Source organism: Protopterus annectens, chromosome 11.part0, assembly GCF_019279795.1.
Source record: "Protopterus annectens isolate FY-2018-M chromosome 11.part0, PAN1.0, whole genome shotgun sequence".
NCBI classification, from domain to species: domain Eukaryota; kingdom Metazoa; phylum Chordata; order Ceratodontiformes; family Protopteridae; genus Protopterus; species Protopterus annectens.
The window spans coordinates 152,512,958-152,531,522 of NC_056745.1; positions in this window are offsets into that span (position 1 = coordinate 152,512,958).

An 18,565-nucleotide genomic window follows, 5' to 3' on the forward strand; every position below is an offset into this window, starting at 1 on the left:
ATCTAGATAAAGGTTTTTAGGGTCATTAAGGCATAACGGGTAAAGGAAAATGAGCAGTTTTTCTAAACAGTGAATCTGTATGCATTAGGCACTGAGTGAGAAAGAAAGAGAAAAAGACAGAGAAGAGGAAATGTGATATAAGTGCACAAGATATTACATGGGAAAAGTATAGGGGTGGAGATGATATAAGGAAGAATGCTGAGCCATCACATGCAGCTGGAGGGTGCACACTTTAACTCACATTTGAAAAGGTTTTTTTGCAGCTATAGTTTGCTTCAAGTTCTGTTTCATTGACAGCACCCACATAAAAAAATGCAACATAGAATGATAAATAATAATAAAAAAAATAATGATATCTCTGGGCGATACAATGGCTAGTCCCTTAAGCCCCAAAATCTAAGGGACCTGTACCGCTTTACTATATTTCATTGTGTATAAGGTTTTGCCATTACATTTGAAAAGAACATTTCACTTACAATGCCATTAATAAAAGGGAACGTCATAATACAATTGATTACCATTTACTTCAAAGAGAGAAAGAGAGAGACAGAGAGTTGCTGGCAGTTGGAACAGACAGTCTAAGAGGATCCTTCCATCCATACTTAGGAGTTGCAGTCAACTCCTATAATGACCTTATGAATAGTCACCTCTATTCATGAAGTTAGATAGGCAGGGGGAGGGTGGAAGTAGATTTTCAAATCTTTCTTCCACATTACACATGCATGCATGCACACACCTATGGACGATTTAGAAGTCACTGGTCTACTGAATGCATGCCTTTAGAATGTGGGAGGAAACTGGAACACCTGGAAAAAAAAAACAATCTGAATTTGGTGGACTGCAAATTGCCTAATTCTCAAAAATGACAAAAACTGCTTAGTCAGAAAAATTAATTCAAACTTAAGTTCTAATATAATCAGTTATTTTGAAATAACATATTTTAATGTACTAGGTTTGTGTTTTTTTTTTCTTTGACAAATGTGAAGCATACGTAGACTTCCATAAACCGAATGGTATGGAACTGTGTGAGAGCTGGAAATTTCGAAATAGGAAAAATAGGCTTTTCAAAGAATAAGAACACCTTTCTATATGTGCATTGAACAAGAATATAACTTGTACACAAAAGATATATTTTGTCTTCTGTAAAATCCATTTTTTTAATCTTTTAAACATTTTTTAAATTTTTGTTCTCTGTCTTTTTTCCACTTTAACTAATATCTGGTGAGACATTTTCAGTTACTTTTTTTTTTTTCTTACCTCCCCCCTTTCACCCTCTGTCATCCACTTTTTGCTTACTATCCTTCTCTACACCACTTTATTTCTTTTATTATTTATTTTATGTTTCCTTTTATTACTTTACTGCAGATTGTTGTTGTTTCTGTTTCTCCATTTTTACATTAGTTCTACTTTTGCATTTTTTCTGGTCTTTTGTTTAAAGGAATTTTAATGTACTTTGTTTAGTTGTCAGACTATACAATTCCTTATTCTTAATCTGGCAGGATTTTTCTATAGCTTAATCCTTGTCAAGCTGTGTAGTTATGCAAGACTTTCTTTCATGGGTTCTGATTTAATAAAAGAGTTTCCCAGTGGTATCCTGATCCATTAAATTCAAGCACCACTACATTTATGTTTGCATATTAGAATTCAATTTTTGATTCTTGTGAATAGATGGGGATAGAGCCCATTCAGCTGTTTTAAAACAGTCAAACTTTCCATCTAACCCTGTGTTTTAATATCCTTCATTTTTTTTATTTAACATTTGTTTACCGGGAAAGTCCGACTTGGAATGAAGCCAGTTTTCACAGGAGGCCTGGGGAGAAATGCTCCAGATGCATGTCTTTAAAATGTGGGAGGAAATTGGAGCACCTGGACTAAACCCACATGAACACAGGGAAGACATGCAGACTCCACACAGAAGGAACTCCAGCCAAGAATCGAACCAGAAAACTTTTTGCTGTGAGGTGACAATGCTACCAATCCACCACTGCGCCATCCAAAAGGTGCTTCGATTACACCTTATTGTTTGTGTTATTGATGTTTGTTGACATAAATCTTAATGGGTGTCTTTTACAATGATTCAGAAACATTTATTACTGATGCCATTTTATTAGGGACACCTGAGATACAGCAGATGTAACAGTCCTGTTGTTCTGTATTGATGGGAATGCTACAGTGCTAGCATATTCCATGTACATTTTCAAATCTCCTGCACTGGCCAGGCTACTATGTGGTCACTTGGATGGTTATCTGCTATCTTGCCCATACATTGGCAAGAGGCACACGTTTGCAAAGTTCAGACCTCTTATCTTCTCGCCACTCATGTAAGAAGTGATAACATTTCAACAATGATTTCACGCAGGAGTTATGTTTTCAGCAGCATTGCTGCTTAGCTCAGTACATTTGGTTTTACTTCATTTTCTGCTTTTGCTGGCAGCTCTCCTTGTCCTATTACTGCTCATGATGCATTTTGCAAGAAATCCAGCTCATGGAGTTATTTTTAATAAATGCAAGCAATAAATAAATGCATGCTAAATACATTAATGCAGAACAAATTCTGTTTGAAAAGAATCTTCTCTGTGATAAGGCTTGCAAAACACAATAAAAATGATACAGCAATTGTATTTTGTGACTGCTCTTGGATCTTATGATTTCAAGAAGGTCAGAAAATGTGACCTGGATGCCAGGTTGCAACATGTTAACTGGCTTTATCAGGAAGGACTGCAACATTATTTGCCACATAGAACCTAGTTTACAGCGTGGACTGTTTCACTGCCATATCTTCTATGGACAGTGTAGAAGACAAAAGTCTAGTGAGGCATTTCAGTTTATTTCCCATTTAGCCAATTCATACAATTTCTTCTTCCAGCACGTAAATCCATGAAGTCTCATGTTCCACAGCTGATTTATTGAAATTATTAAAAGGGTAAAAAACTTTCCATGGAATGGCACTTCCTACTGTCTCTTTTATATTGACTTTTCACTGTTTGACAACTGTAATCTCTTCTACCATTTCTATCCTGTTTGGAAACTGTAATCCCTTCCATCATCTTCAACTCAAAGCCATCTGATGTCACAATATTCTGTCTCCCTGTTCTTCCAAAAATCTGTATTTTAATCGCATATCCTTTCTTCATAACTTAATTATTTGTATCCATTTTATATCCAGTTTTCTTCTTTTGCTCCTTGCCCACAAAAGTAGTATTCCTTCTATCTACAGTCACAAATAAATGTCCATATGCTGCAGTAGCATTGTCGCCTCACAGTAAGACGTTGTCCAGTTCGATTCTCAGCTAAATCGTCTTCTGTGTGGAGACATGCGTGAATGGGCATGCCTTCGTTGAAGGTTGTGCATCAGAGCTGGCAACTCGGCACGTAAATATCTACTGCCAATCATTAGCGGACCGGAGTTCCACTGTGGCGACCCCTAACCGGGAAAAGCCGAAAGACACAACAACAACAACTGTTAAATATGAGACCCCACTGTCACATTATCTGAGGCATAACTATGACAATGACCACTATATTGCGTGCTACTCTGTTTTCTTGAACATATTAGTCTCATTTTTGCATTGGCAGATATAATCCATTTTGATTTATGCCTTTGCACGCCGCAATACCTTGTGACCTGCAGAACAATGGAGCTGTATGCTGCACAGTAAGATCAGGAATTTGTTTTGCAGATAGCAGTCTGGCTGAGACTATTCAGCTGGTAGAAGTTCTGCAAATCTGGTAAACATTAATTCTGTGTGTGTTTTATGTACAGGCCAAAGTCTTCCTACCCCCCCCCCCTCCCTAGACCACTTTGTACTCCTGTCTAGTATAGCAAACACTGTTATTTCTAGACTTCCAGAAACATGTTTGCAAATTTCTATGAAGTTTTATTAATTCATCTGGTCACTTATGGTCACTTCTGAACAGGTTTCAGCAAGATGGGTGTCAGACGTTGATGGACACCCACTCGGCTTTTTACATCATCAGAGTGAATTACTTAGAAACCAAAAGGAAGTTCCTTGAGAGTGGATGCAATTTTGTAACAACAACCATGAGAGGACTGTAGAGAGACTCACTGGTTAAGATTTGTGATTCACAGCTCCAGGGTTTGAACCTGATCTCTGGTTACCGCTTCTTGGGACTTTGCATGTTCTTCCTCTTCTCCCTGTGTCTAAGTAGGTTTACTCTAATTTCCTTTCAAGTGTACTGGTTTATTGGCTTCTCTAAAGCATTCAAATTTATTGCATTTACCTAGGCCTTAGCTGAAAAGGGCCTATGGTGACAAGTTCACAAGTTCTAGAACAGGAGTAACTCTAAAGGGCCAGAACAGAAGTATATTTTGTAAAGAGCCAAGGCAAATGGGAGTAAGAGAAGACCAGGGCTGTGCTTTACTAATTAAGGATTGTATAGGGTGGGAAATAATTAATTATTTTAGCTTGTATATAAACATCATCACATCAGCTTATGTACATGTCTCTCTCCTGAATTCCACTCTCGCTGTAAATGAATTTGTCCCTTAGACTTTGTTCCTCTATTCTCGAAACCAAAACAAAATAAATACCAGACTTTCTTACGATGTAAATACCTTAGAAAGCACCTACCTAGATGGAATCCTTTTAGAAGTTTAAGCCTTCATATACTCCAGCTGTAAATGTTTTTAGTCTATTTCAAAGTAATTTTCAAGTCACTAAATCACCAACTGTAGGATTTATGTATAAAATACATCAAAACTTAGTAAAAGCTTTGTTGTTAAAATGTATGTTAACTCTTTGTGATAAAATGTATGCAAGCATTCTGCATTTTGCAACTGCCTCCTCTATTGGTTTATGTTTGAATTGCGTTCTCTGGGATTAGTCCATTACTTCCATTAATGATTATTAATTGAAAAGCGTACATGCATGCATACATACATATATGCATACATATATGTACACACACACACACACACACACACACACACACACACACACACACATGCACAGGCACATGCACACGTACACACATACATAGATGCATAAATAATTAAAACATGGCAACAATAAGTAGTCAGCTTTCTATTTGGATGTCATTGCTACTATGCACTGAGCTGACTTTTGTTGGCAGGGATATCTTACTGACTGGCATATCACTTTTTAGCATTAATAATTTTATTTGCACGTATAGAATTAGAAGCCCTGTCATGTTAATAAATAGCAATAGTGTGGGGAATCCTTGCTTGATTTACATTGAGAGTGGATAGGATTGGTTAAATGTGATATTTATTATGGGCAGTTTTAGTTTAATATTCACATGTGCAAAAAAACTTTGGAAAGGGTAGCCTGTCTGTAAGATTCATAGGTTAATATACAACCGACTGCGTGGAAGGACCATTTTAAGACTAGTTAATAGCCAGAGGTCAGATTCAAACTCTGTAGGTGGGGTCCAGTTGTCAAATCCATCCTGTAAAAGTATTCTTACATAGTTACCTACATAACAACTTTGTGTTGTTTTGTATGAACACTGACATGCAGTATAAGTTCTGTGGTTGTAAATGTGGGGTCACAATTTAGCAGAGTTATGTTACCCAGCCATGTCTCCTGCCAAACATACATAGCACATACAGGCTTATCTCACAAACATTTTTATGCTGCACGTAAATCAAACAACTTTCTCCATCTGGAAAAGCACTGCGTGAGTCATGACTGCTCTAATTTTATCAACAGATTAAAGATATAAAGGGAAAATGCACTCTGCCCCAATATTTAATTCTAGGTTTTACACACCATAATAACAAAGATTGTTCTAGTGGGATGGAAAGATTGACGTAAGAAGGCCGCATCATTACCATAGTCAGTGTCTCTAGTGATTATTAATACTCTACAGGGAAAGGAAAAGCTATTTAGAGTTCCCTTTGAGACATGCTATCCTGTAGTGTCTTTACTGTAGGCAGATAAAGAAAGCTCTTTCAGTCACTGTGGCTAAAATAGTGCCGCGAAGTAAAACATTCACATTTGCATCTAGTATAAATTGCTGCTTAGATTATATCACTTCATCTGGGAAGTACTATTCAGAAATAAAGTACCAAATAATAAGCAGGCAGTAGAAAGGAGCGGAACAAAGAACCGGTGAGCCGTCAACTTGCAGTCTCCTGAAGGCACATTATTTTAAATAAGTACTGAATAATTCTGCCACGTCCAGGTTCTAGTAATTTCAGTAGGTTTTTGTGTACTTCATACATATAACAGCTACAGTTTGTAAATTACAGGATGCACAAATTATCCCTTAAGGAACTTTTATTTTTGGCAAAGAACAACCATATTTCCTTCACGGAGTTCCATAGTTTCCATGTATGCACAAGAAAATCATAAAATGGCATTTTATAACAATGAGACCATATCATACAAAATTCAGAAAGAATATTTAATGGTAATTTTTACAGATAAAAAAAATAATAAAAACAAAGTGCATTTTAAAACATTTATAATGAAAAGTTACTATCAAGTTAGGTTCTATTCTTTAAATAATTACATGTCAAATTGGTCTCATAAAGGAACACTGGCCAGCTATGGTAGTTGTTAGGTAAAAGGGCACACGTACAACTAATTTTTTTTTTTTTTTGCAATAGTACATTTATGGATTAAACTCAGAAAAACAAGCAAGCAAACAGAAAAATATTCATTTAGGCATGACTGATAATTCAATGAAAATGAATTATGATGAATTTCACTATTTGTTAATCTTTGCCACCTAACTTCTTTTCTTTGACAGTAAATGCCATCCCATTTCCTACACCTCCTCCTTCTCCCACCACTTGGTAGAATTCAGTTATACACCTTGACCAAAACTATAGATTTACACAGCAGGGAAAAGAAGAGAGGGATGGTTTATCTCACATTTTTATTCTGAGTTTCTCAGTTATTCCTCACTGGGATTCTGATTCATGACTTGGCAATGCAGTACTTTAAGAAACCATTTCTTTCCCACCTGCCTTCATAATATCATATAATAGGCTATCAACTGATTCATCATCAAATATTACTTTCAGTTCCATAGTCTTGAAATATTTTGCCTTATAGTTTCGCATTGTCTCAACCTGAATAGCATGCTTCTGGAAAAACACAATCTCATTTAGCCATACACCCAAGATTCATGTCCCATTCATCTGTGTCTGCAGACTTAACCCATTAATTCACATCTGGTGAAAATCAAAACCAGACAACTAAACATGCACTGCATTGGACTGTTTCAGACTGGAAGGCTATAAAATCCTATTTCATTGCACTTAGATGTGGAGTTTCACTATTCCACTTTTGTAAAATGCCAGTGAAAGAAAATCAGTAAAATAAGTAGGAGGCAAATACTTCTCGCTCTAGCTGAGGGACAAAAATATAATGAATCTGAGGCAGTCTAATGCCTAGAGACTTGCACCTTGACAACTACTAGAAATAAGGAAGAATTAAAAACATTGAATACAGTAAGTAAGTTGACATAGGTCATCCTACTCATTTCCAACCACTCATGTAACCAGGTAAGATACCCCTCATGTAACCAGGTAAGGTACCCCTCACATAACCAGGTAAGATACTCCTCATGTAGCCAGATAAGATACTCCTCATGTAACCAGGTAAGATACCCCTCATGTTACCAGGTAAGGTACCCCTCATGTTACCAGGTAAGGTATCCCTCATATAACCAGGTAAGATACCCCTCATGTTACCAGGTAAGATACCCCTCATGTAACCAGGTAAGGTACCCCTCACATAACCAGGTAAGATACCCCTCATGTAACCAGGTAAGGTATCCCTCACATAACCAGGTAAGGTACCCCTCATGCAACCAGGTAAGGTACCCCTCATGCAACCAGGTAAGGTACCCCTCACATAATCAGGTAAGATACTCCTCATGTAGCCAGATAAGATACTCCTCGTGTAAACAGGTAAGACACCTCTCACATAACCAGGTAAGGTACCCCTCATGCAACCAGGTAAGATATGCCACATTTAATCAGGTAACATACCCCATCATGTAACCAGGTAAGATACCCCTCATGTTACCAGGTAAGATACCCCTCATGTAACCAGGTAAGATACCCCTTGTGTAACCAGGTAAGATACTTCTCATGCAACCAGGTAAGATACCCATCATTTAACCAGGTAAGATACACCTCACATAACCAAGTAATGTACCCATCACATAACCAGGTAAGGTACCCCTCATGCAATCAGGTAAGATATGCCACATTTAATCAGGTAACCTACCCCATCATGTAACCAGGTAAGATATTCCTCATTTAACCAGGTAAGATACCTCTCATATAACCAGGTAAGATACTCCTCATGTAAGCAGGTAAGATATGCTTCATGCAACAAGGAAAGATACTCCTCATGTAACCAAGTAAGATACTCCTCATGTAACCAGGTACGATATCTTACAGTGTCACAGCTTTTAGCCTCTTTCAGTTGAATTGTCCTTGTCTTAACATTTTACTTGCAGAGGAGCTGCATATCTCCTTAGATCTTCAATACTCTTGTAGAATGGCATCCTGTATAACACACAACATACAAAAATCCTGTATCCATCTCAAACTCTAGCATATCACAGTTCAATCCACCTTGGAAAAATAGATGCACCTGTATTTCAAAAAGCATGCTCATCTTAGTAAGCAGTCCTGTACATCTACCATACCTTCTTTAATAAGGATGCACTTACTATACCATTCACACTTCACCCAGACTGAACCAATACTTACCCTACCAAGTTAATCGACAGAACAATATTAATGATATGACCCTCTCAACAAACAAAACTCAAAAGCATAAGAAAGTAAGAGTCATGGTGTACATCTAGAACTTCAAAGTAAAATCATAGGTATATACTGCGCAGTTTGCAAACAATTACATGCCTAGCCAATAACCAGACAGTAACCAAAGGTGAGGATCAAACTCTGTACCTTGCACCTCTGATGTAAGTACCTTAACTGTTATACCGTCCAGCAACACCATGACAGCTTTTCTTATCTAGCATATGTTAATTCATACTCCTTTAGTGATAAGGACAGTATTATATGGCTTACTAACTGTCATTCATAAAACACTTGTGTGGCCCTATTATTTATTAATCCATTTCCCAGCCTTTGGTCTTCTAAAGCCTTTACAGACAAATCAGTGATACTAGTATCTAAAACTTAGGATGCTTATACCATCCTGCACATCCTTACAGCCAAATAGTTCTAGCGTCACACTTCAAAAATAAGATTTCTTCAAGATTACAGTTAAGGCATTGTGAAAACTTTGTCACATTATTCAGCTTGAAAACATTTTTTCAGATGGTACTGGTTCAAGATTGTTAAACTATCCAACATATCCTCAGTATCAGCTTAACGATACATAGCTCTTTACATGGCATTCCTTACTGCACCCTTGTCAATCAAGTATTAAACATTTACAAATAAACTTACTAATGTCATTAATTCAAATATATCCAATATTTCTGCAATGCAAAATTATTTCCACGTAACTCATATTTCATCATTTTTGTATCATTCATTTTGAAAGAAAAGTTCGAATGGCAGTAACTACCCTAATATATATATATATATATATATATATATATATATATATATATATATATATATATATATATATATATATATACGGCAGCAAAACAAGTTGCATATAGAACCCAAACGGTGCATGCAGGCTTTTTATATCTATCTGTCTATCTATCTGTTTATCTATCTATCTATCTATCTATCTATCTATCTATCTATCTATATAAAAACTGCAAGAAAAACCCAGCCTAGCTTCTACTACAGGAAGTCTGGAGTTGTAAGGTATCACAGAGTGAAAGCTCCTGCTTGACTGGGTTTGTTTTGCAGTTTTTACTGAATGGCTTGTCTGTGTGACCTTATTACCCTTTGGTGTTTATATATAGATATAGATATAGTTTTATATATATATATATATATATATATATATATATATATATATATATATATATATTTGTCTTTTCGGCTTTTCCTGGTTAGGGGTCGCCACAGCGGAACTCCGGTCCACTAATGATTGGCAGTAGATTTTTTATGGTGCCGAGTTGCCAGCCTGATGTCCAACCTTCAGCGAAGGCACGCCCATTCACGCATGTCTTTCGGAGGCCACTCGACTGCGGGGAGGACATGCAGACTCCACACAAAAGGCACTCCAGCCGAGAATCGAACAGGAGAACCACTTGCTGTGAGACAACAAACAGTGCGGCTTATATATATAATACATCAATGTAATAAATCATCATTTGCTATACAATAAAGCATGAAGGAAGCCCTTATGACCAGTTAGGTTGTCAGTTCTTTATACAGTGTCACATCGATGTTATCTAGTGAATGCCTTCATCATAACGAACAGTATTGTCACTGTCACTTGCAGGATTTGATCTTCACTATGGGCTATGTTACTCAACTTACTCTTTTCATAAATAATGTGCATACTTTTCCCTTGCAGTGATGACCTTATAAATGTATCATATAACCCATGACACCGCCGAGACATGACCATGGAAATCAACAGTATGTGTAAATGATTTTAGCACAGCCTTATAATTAGTGACAATTGAAACCTGAACACACATGTATTGCTCTAACACTTTTGTCAAGCAACACTCATGTTCCCACAGCCTTAAAAATAATACTGATTGATGGGACATGACATTTTAAGCATTCAGCTGGTGTCAATTTTAATATACACATGAATATGTAATCCTACAATTTGTAGCCACAACTCTATTTATCATATAGACTTTGAGGAACATTGATGCAGAAAAAAAATCAGCTACTATAATCAGCAACATTGTATGCAATATGACAAATAGAAAGACAGCCCAAAATCAGCAACATTGTATGCAATATGACAAATAGAAAGACAGCCCAAAATCAGCAACATTGTATGCAATATGTCAAATAGAAAGACAGCCCAAAATCAGCAACATTGTATGCAATATGTCAAATAGAAAGACAGCCCAAAATCAGCAACATTGTATGCAATATGACAAATAGAAAGACAGCCCAAAATTAGCAACATTGTATGCAATATGACAAATAGAAAGACAGCCCAAAATCAGCAACATTGTATGCAATATGACAAATAGAAAGACAGCCCCAAATCAGCAACATTGTATGCAATATGACAAATAGAAAGACAGCCCAAAATCAGCAACATTGTATGCAATATGACAAATAGAAAGACAGCCCAAAATCAGCAACATTGTATGCAATATGTCAAATAGAAAGACAGCCCAAAATCAGCAACATTGTATGCAATATGTCAAATAGAAAGACAGCCCAAAATCAGCAACATTGTATGCAATATGACAAATAGAAAGACAGCCCAAAATCAGCAACATTGTATGCAATATGACAAATAGAAAGACAGCCCAAAATCAGCAACATTGTATGCAATATGACAAATAAAAAGACAGCCCCAAATCAGCAACATTGTATGCAATATGACAAATAGAAAGACAGCCCCAAATCAGCAACATTGTATGCAATATGACAAATAGAAAGACAGCTTAGAATCCCATATCCTGTACAATGCATAAAGTAACGACTGCTATAAATAATCATGGAAAAAATTCCCTTTATCCTAACTGGAGGACAATTAACCAAGGCAAACCTAAGTGTATTTATCATTTATCAGAAATCGTCTCAGTGAATATCTTGTGCAACTTGACCACACTAGCCTAACCTGGGCTAACTTTTATTTTTCTCTCCCTACTTTGTCTCTCTTCCTCCTTAAGATTCCCTGCTCTTCCTGTGCTTCCAACACTAGACTATAGGAACCTAAAGACCCTCTCCAAATACCAGCGGGGTTCACCTCTCAGCCTTAAACTCCCTGCATCCCCACTCAAGGATACAAGAAAAGTATGTTTGCTGTCTAACTACTGCCAGATTATTTCTCTACCATTGTACCATTAATATAGGTGCCTAAGCATGTTCTGAGTCAGGACAGCCAGCAGTTTCTACCCCCTCTTTTTAGTATCTAACACTCACTTCCCCTTCTACCGTCTACGTGTAACTCCCCATCCTAGCTGTCACTCTTCTCCTGTCTTTACACAGCTACCTCCCTCATAGAGCTACCTGCAGTTATAGACATGTCCACTAGGGGGCACCCTTCTTCCCAATCTTATCTTGCTCTTATCCTCCTGTGTCTATATTACTTACCTTATTGTTCTGTAGTCCCAGACCTGTTTTTTAGCTCCTCCAACTACACCCTATACTATGCTATCTTTTACTACCATTTCTAGGTTCTCTCATCACTGTTTTTACCCATTTATGACTTAGCAAACTTACCTTCTGAAGCCTGCACTGCTGATTGTTTCTTCCACAGCTGCTTCTTACCTGTTTCTACCCACTCCATTCGCCCTGCGGGCTCAGTCCGCTCCCCTCCCTACCCCCAATTCCCACACACCCGCGGGATCCCACACTTATACTTACAAGCCACACCCCTTCCTCCACCCAGTACTCTAGGTAAACCTTTTTATTTGCTCATCTATCCCTACTCCTCCATTCTCAAACCTCACCCCTTAAACTCCTCACACATCCCTCTCTACCCCTCCTCCATACTTACTTTATTTCCATAACTACATATAACTCAATTACTTACACACCCATTAAAATGAATAAACCACACTCTACTGTTCACCTCCAACTACTACTCATTATTATACTACTTCCACCTCTTACTGTTGCTTACATACTCTCCTCCTATGAAACTCCATTACTTCAATATTTTCACCACCCTAACAAACAAACCAGCTCCCTATATCTACCCATCCTCTCTAACCATGCCAACATAACAATTACTCCTAGTTACCTACTAGCAAAATATCACAGAATACACCACATTAGATATAACAACCTCAATCCCAGGAAATCCCTACTCACAAATAGCAAACTCCCTAGTCCATACTATCTCAAACAACTCCACTTATTAAAAGATGGAGACATTCACCCAAACCCAGGGCCATTAACAAACCCAACCTCTCTCCCCAACCTCAACCAATCCACTAATTTGTTCATCACTAGACAATCTAATTCACTCCTTGTAGCTCACCTTAATATTCAAAGCATTAACAATAAAATAGCTCAACTCCATGCCCTCTTTGATGTCTACTCCTTCAACATTCTTTGTTTAACGGAAACTTGGCTAAAACCTACAACTAAATATAATGAAGTCATCCCACCAGGGTACAATATTCTAAGACTTGACCGTGTAAGCAAAAAAGGTGGGGGGTGGGGGGTTGCTATTCTCTCTAAATCAGGAGTACAATTAACTACTTATGACACTAAACCACCCCCGAATACCAATGCAAAAATTCTCATATCCAAACTTGAACTTAACAAAGCTATCTATATTATTTGTATCTATCTACCCCCCGGTAGCAACAATACCACCATGGAAAATATCCTACGCTGGTTATCTCAACACCTTCCCCAAGAAACTTTAATCCTTGGTGATATAAACATTGATTGGAATTGCTGTAGTAGTAGCCACCCTACCACCCACATTAACCTTCACGGTTTCTCCCAAACCGTCACCTCCCCCACCAGGATAAACAAACACAACAAGCAGGAAAGCACATTAGACTGGATTCTTATAAACAACCATCCCCAAACATATGAATCTGGAACCCTTCCTGATGATATAAGTGACCACTCACGTACCTATATTATCAGGCACAAATCCTATTCTCCCATTCCTACCACTATCAGGAATATCAGATCCAAAAAGAACTTCAACTCTGATCTCTTCCAAAAGGAACTTAGAGCATGCAACTGGTCATCCTTAAATTACCTCCCTCTAGAAGAAGCAGTACAATACTTTAATTGAAATGTTTTAGCCATTCTTGATCACCATGCCCCAACCCGTGCAATCAGATTCGAAACCAAATCCGCCCCTTGGCTTTTAAAAGAAACAAAACAGAAAATGCATCTTAGAAATAAATACTGGGCTAGTTGGAGAATGACCAAAAATCCTGTTGGCCAACAAATTTTCAGAGAATTAAGAAATAACACTAAGAAAGCTATACTATCAGATAAAAGAAACTACTACCTTCAATTTCAGAAGGCTAACCATAAGAACCCACAAAAGTTCTGGGCGGGCGTCAACCAGTTACTACATCCAGGTCAATCCAGTACACCAAACCCACAAAATACTGACCAAGAAAATCCCATGTATACTGCCAATGCCTTCAATTCCTTTTTCACTGACGCTATCCAAACATTAGCCAGTCAATTATCATCTAGTAATTTTACTTTACCTACCTACAACAAAACTCCACCCCCACCATTTCTTCTCCAACCAGTCCCAACAACCCATATTCTTGCCCAAATCCAAAAATTGAAACCATGCTCTCCTTCAGCAGACCAAATACCTGCTGAATACCTACAGAAATCTGCCAAATCGATTGCTTACCCCATCTCCATTCTTATCAATAGAACTATTAGTGAAGGCCACATCCCTAGTATCTGGAAAGTCTTCTATATTATCCCCCTCCACAAAGTTGGCAACTCAACCAAATTCTCCAATTATCGTCCCATAGCTCTTCTTTCCCCTTTGGCAAAGATCATGGAGAAATGCATACATAGACAGTTACTAGACCACCTAATCCACAATAACTTGCTCTCTACCTGTCAACATGGTTTCAGACCTTCCCATAGCACTACCACTGCCCTCCTTTCCTTTACAGATTGTATCAACAAAAACCGTAACTGCAATTTGCTCTCCACAGCACTATTTATCAATCTGTCCAAAGCATTCGATATGGTAAATCATCAAATTCTGATAGATATCCTCAAATCCCTGTCCTTACATGCACTCTCTATCAAATGGTTCCAATTCTACCTAAATAAAAGACAACAGGCTGTGCTTTGGCATAACACTCTATCTACCCACCTACCAGTTAACCTCGGTGTACCTCAAGGGTCCATATTAGGACCTTTCCTTTTCTCCATATTCATCAACGACCTTCATCAAGCAATTCCCCAAGCTACTTCCATATAATATGCTGATGACTCCACACTTATATGCTCCGCTAAAACCTCCTCTGACCATCACTCCATTACCCAAAAAATCTTTAACACTGTGGAACAATGGTTCACTCATTGTTGCCTACTCTTAAACCCCCAAAAAACTAAACTCCTCCTTTTCAGTCCTAATCTGAAATCCTCCCCCTTAGATTTTTCTGTTTCTTCCACAAAGGGCACCATAATATCACCTGACCTAACTACCAAGCTACTTGGTGTCACCATACACAACAATCTTTCCTTTGACATACACGTTAACAACACTATTAAATCTGTCAACAAAAAACTCTCTGTACAGAATAAAACCTTTCCTATCACCCACAGCTAGAACTACTATTGCACATACTCATCTAATCTCTACATTCCTCTATGCCTCTTCCATTTTCACCAACCTATCTAAGAGCAACCTCAGTAAGTTGGAAAGCTCCTACAATAATATAGCCAGATTTGCTACTGGTAACCCATTTAAAACTCACCACTGTGTTAACTTAAAGCAGCTTAAATGGCTGGAACTACATAATCTGATCAAGTACCACTAACTAATCATTGCACATAAAACTCTCTACCAACCTTCCACTACTCCTAGTCTCTCTACCATCATCACCCCCTATAATAATCTGAAGTCCTTACATTCATCTCAAAAACTTCTAGTCAAAACATCTAAATCTAACAACAGGGTTGGGGATTCTCTCTTCTCCAATACTGTGGGAAAATTCTGGAATCTTCTCCCCTGTGACCTTTCCTCTATTTCCTCTTTATCACTCTACAAAAAAAGATTGAAACTTTTTCTCAAAACACATTGGTCATGCCACTGTACTATACCTGCCTAAACCTGTCCTCTACCCAAATTATGCTCTGTCTCCCCTTTTTTCTTTTAATTAATTATTTTGTCATTTCCTTTTTAACAATATATGGCCTCTATGCTCTGCATCTCATTAATTTCCTTCTCACTTATTTGAAAAAAAAATATTAAAAACATTTTATTATTAATTTTTCTTTGTAACTAATTATTGCTACTACTGATCATTAAGCAGCCTCTTTCATTGTGTAATGTATTGCATATGGCATCAGCCTGTATACCTCCTGTTTTTTTTTCTTTGCCATTAAGTGATGTATTTACCTGTACATTGAACTAGATTGTATGCCTCCTTTTTACATTATGAAATGTACCTCCATGTCATTTTTGAAACTCCAGTTTTCATTGTATTTGATAGCTCTTCTTCAAATGATTTCCTATTAACCAGATTTGTCAGTGTATATATTACTATAATTTCATTTTTTATATTTCTTTGTAATTTTTTATGTTAACAGTTTGTCGTGGAGCCTCTACTGAAAATGGACATATATCCAGTTAGACTAGCCTGGCCAACAAATGTAAAATAAATAAATAATAATAAATAAACTGTAGGGTTTCCTACTTCTGATGCTTCTAAATTAATTCAGGAAGGGCAGCATCTCAGATTATGACAATAATGCAAAACCAGAAAGCATATTCAAGACTGATTATTTATAATACCGCTCTACATTTGCAAGAATTAACAGGTGGAAGTGCAGTTAATAAACCATGATCGAAACAGAGTGAGTCAGAATAATGAATTTCAGGACTGCTTACTTCAGGAGACCAAAACTGAGTTGTACTACACATTGTAAAAGCATTAAGAAAATATACCAAAAAGTAAGACACACTTATCACCTGCTATGCAGCCCTCAGTCCGCACAGTTCAAAGCATTAAATTGCTCTTGATCATGTTAAACTGGTATTATATACTTGTTTCCCTTGTTACAGCTGACCATCAGCTGCCTCCAGCCAGTCGTCATTCACTGAATCGACTGGACCTGCCTTGGCCTCCTCTAGGCTCAGCCTGACCTACGTCGATTGAACCTGCCTTAGCCTCCTCTAGGCTAAACCTGATCTATGTCTGAGGCCAGAGAGGAGATTGAAGACATTGGTGTGACATCATACTGCTGCCAAGGAGTAGGCTCTAACCCTTCAACAATTTGCATCAACCGTGCAACCTCACGAATTTTGGATAGACGATATACAAACAGATTAAGAGAGAAATTAAAGGAAAGAAAAAATGTTTATTAATATGACAGACTCGTGAAAAACATTATATAGACCAAGAAACATACCTCTCAACCTGGAAACATCAAAAATCTGGACAAAGGCCCATGAAAAGTAGGTACAACTGGCCAAAAACCTGTACACTGATTAACATAGCATTTTCATACATAATTATGCAGCCCCATCCCCCCTGGGGTACCAACATTCAAATGCAAATTGAAAAACAGACAAAATATTAAAGCTTGCATACATGTGAAAAGAAAAGTGGAGGATTTACAATTATATTTAGAATGTGACTTTGACAATGAGATTTGTACATTGAAATTGGAAGACATATGTTACAAAATATCGCTCTATGATGGTAAACTAGAACAGATCAAAATGAAGAAAATTAAGAGGGATTATAGTGACTTTAAAAGAGGTGACATCTTCACATGGCCCAGAGAATTTAATAGAGTTGAGCAGCCCATAAGAAGAAATAAGAAATAACATACAAAGCAAACATGTGGATAGTGTACCAAATGCCGATGTTAATACGAAGGATGATAGAAGTGAAAGCAACAATGTTACTAGTAAAAAACACATATAGACCATCCAAGTTCCTCTACAAAGGAAGTTATACAAGGAACTAGTCGACCCATGGATGCATCGAGCCCTTTGGGGGAAGTGCAGAACAACAAAATAACTGAGACCAGCAACCTAGGTGCTAGATTGAAAGATGGAGTACATAGTTCGGTTTTTCCACTACTTCCACTTCCAATAAGAGAAGCAAGAAACAGAAAAGAGATGAGATCATTGAGCAGAGGAAGAAAAAGTAGGAGATCGCACATGGAAGCATGGCAGATGGAGATAGTAGAGATTCCTTGGTCTTTAATCTATCGTCTGTTATGTTAGACACAGCACATGTCAGTGTCCTTAACAAGGGGTTGAAGTTTATACCCATGAGAGGCATTGAGAATGGTGAAGCTGCATTGAGTTTGAAACTACTTGGATGTGACATTATGCTTAGAAACTTATATAAAGACAATAAAGTAACAGGGCTGGACTTGTTTAAAAAAAACGAGTACTTTCATACCTCAGAACAATGCAGTAGTGGATACATTTATCAACGTGTGTGATCAGGAGATCACTGAATACTTACAAGGGAACCAGAAGAAGGTATATAACATCACAACGGAGGAGAGACATGCTCTGAAAGATCTGGAAAAGAACACCGAATTGGTGATAACGCAAGCAGACAAAGGAGGTGGAATTGTCCTGATGGACAGACACAAATAAAAAGAAGATGTATTGGGGCTTCTACAAGATATGACCTCATATAAGAAGTATCAATAGAAAAGAATTTGAAGATATTACAATGAGAGTGAAGCTGTGTTTAGAAGGCAATAAACAAAGAGGGCTGATTACTGAAGAACTATGCAGCTATTTGCTAGTGGACAATGCTGTTGTCCCTG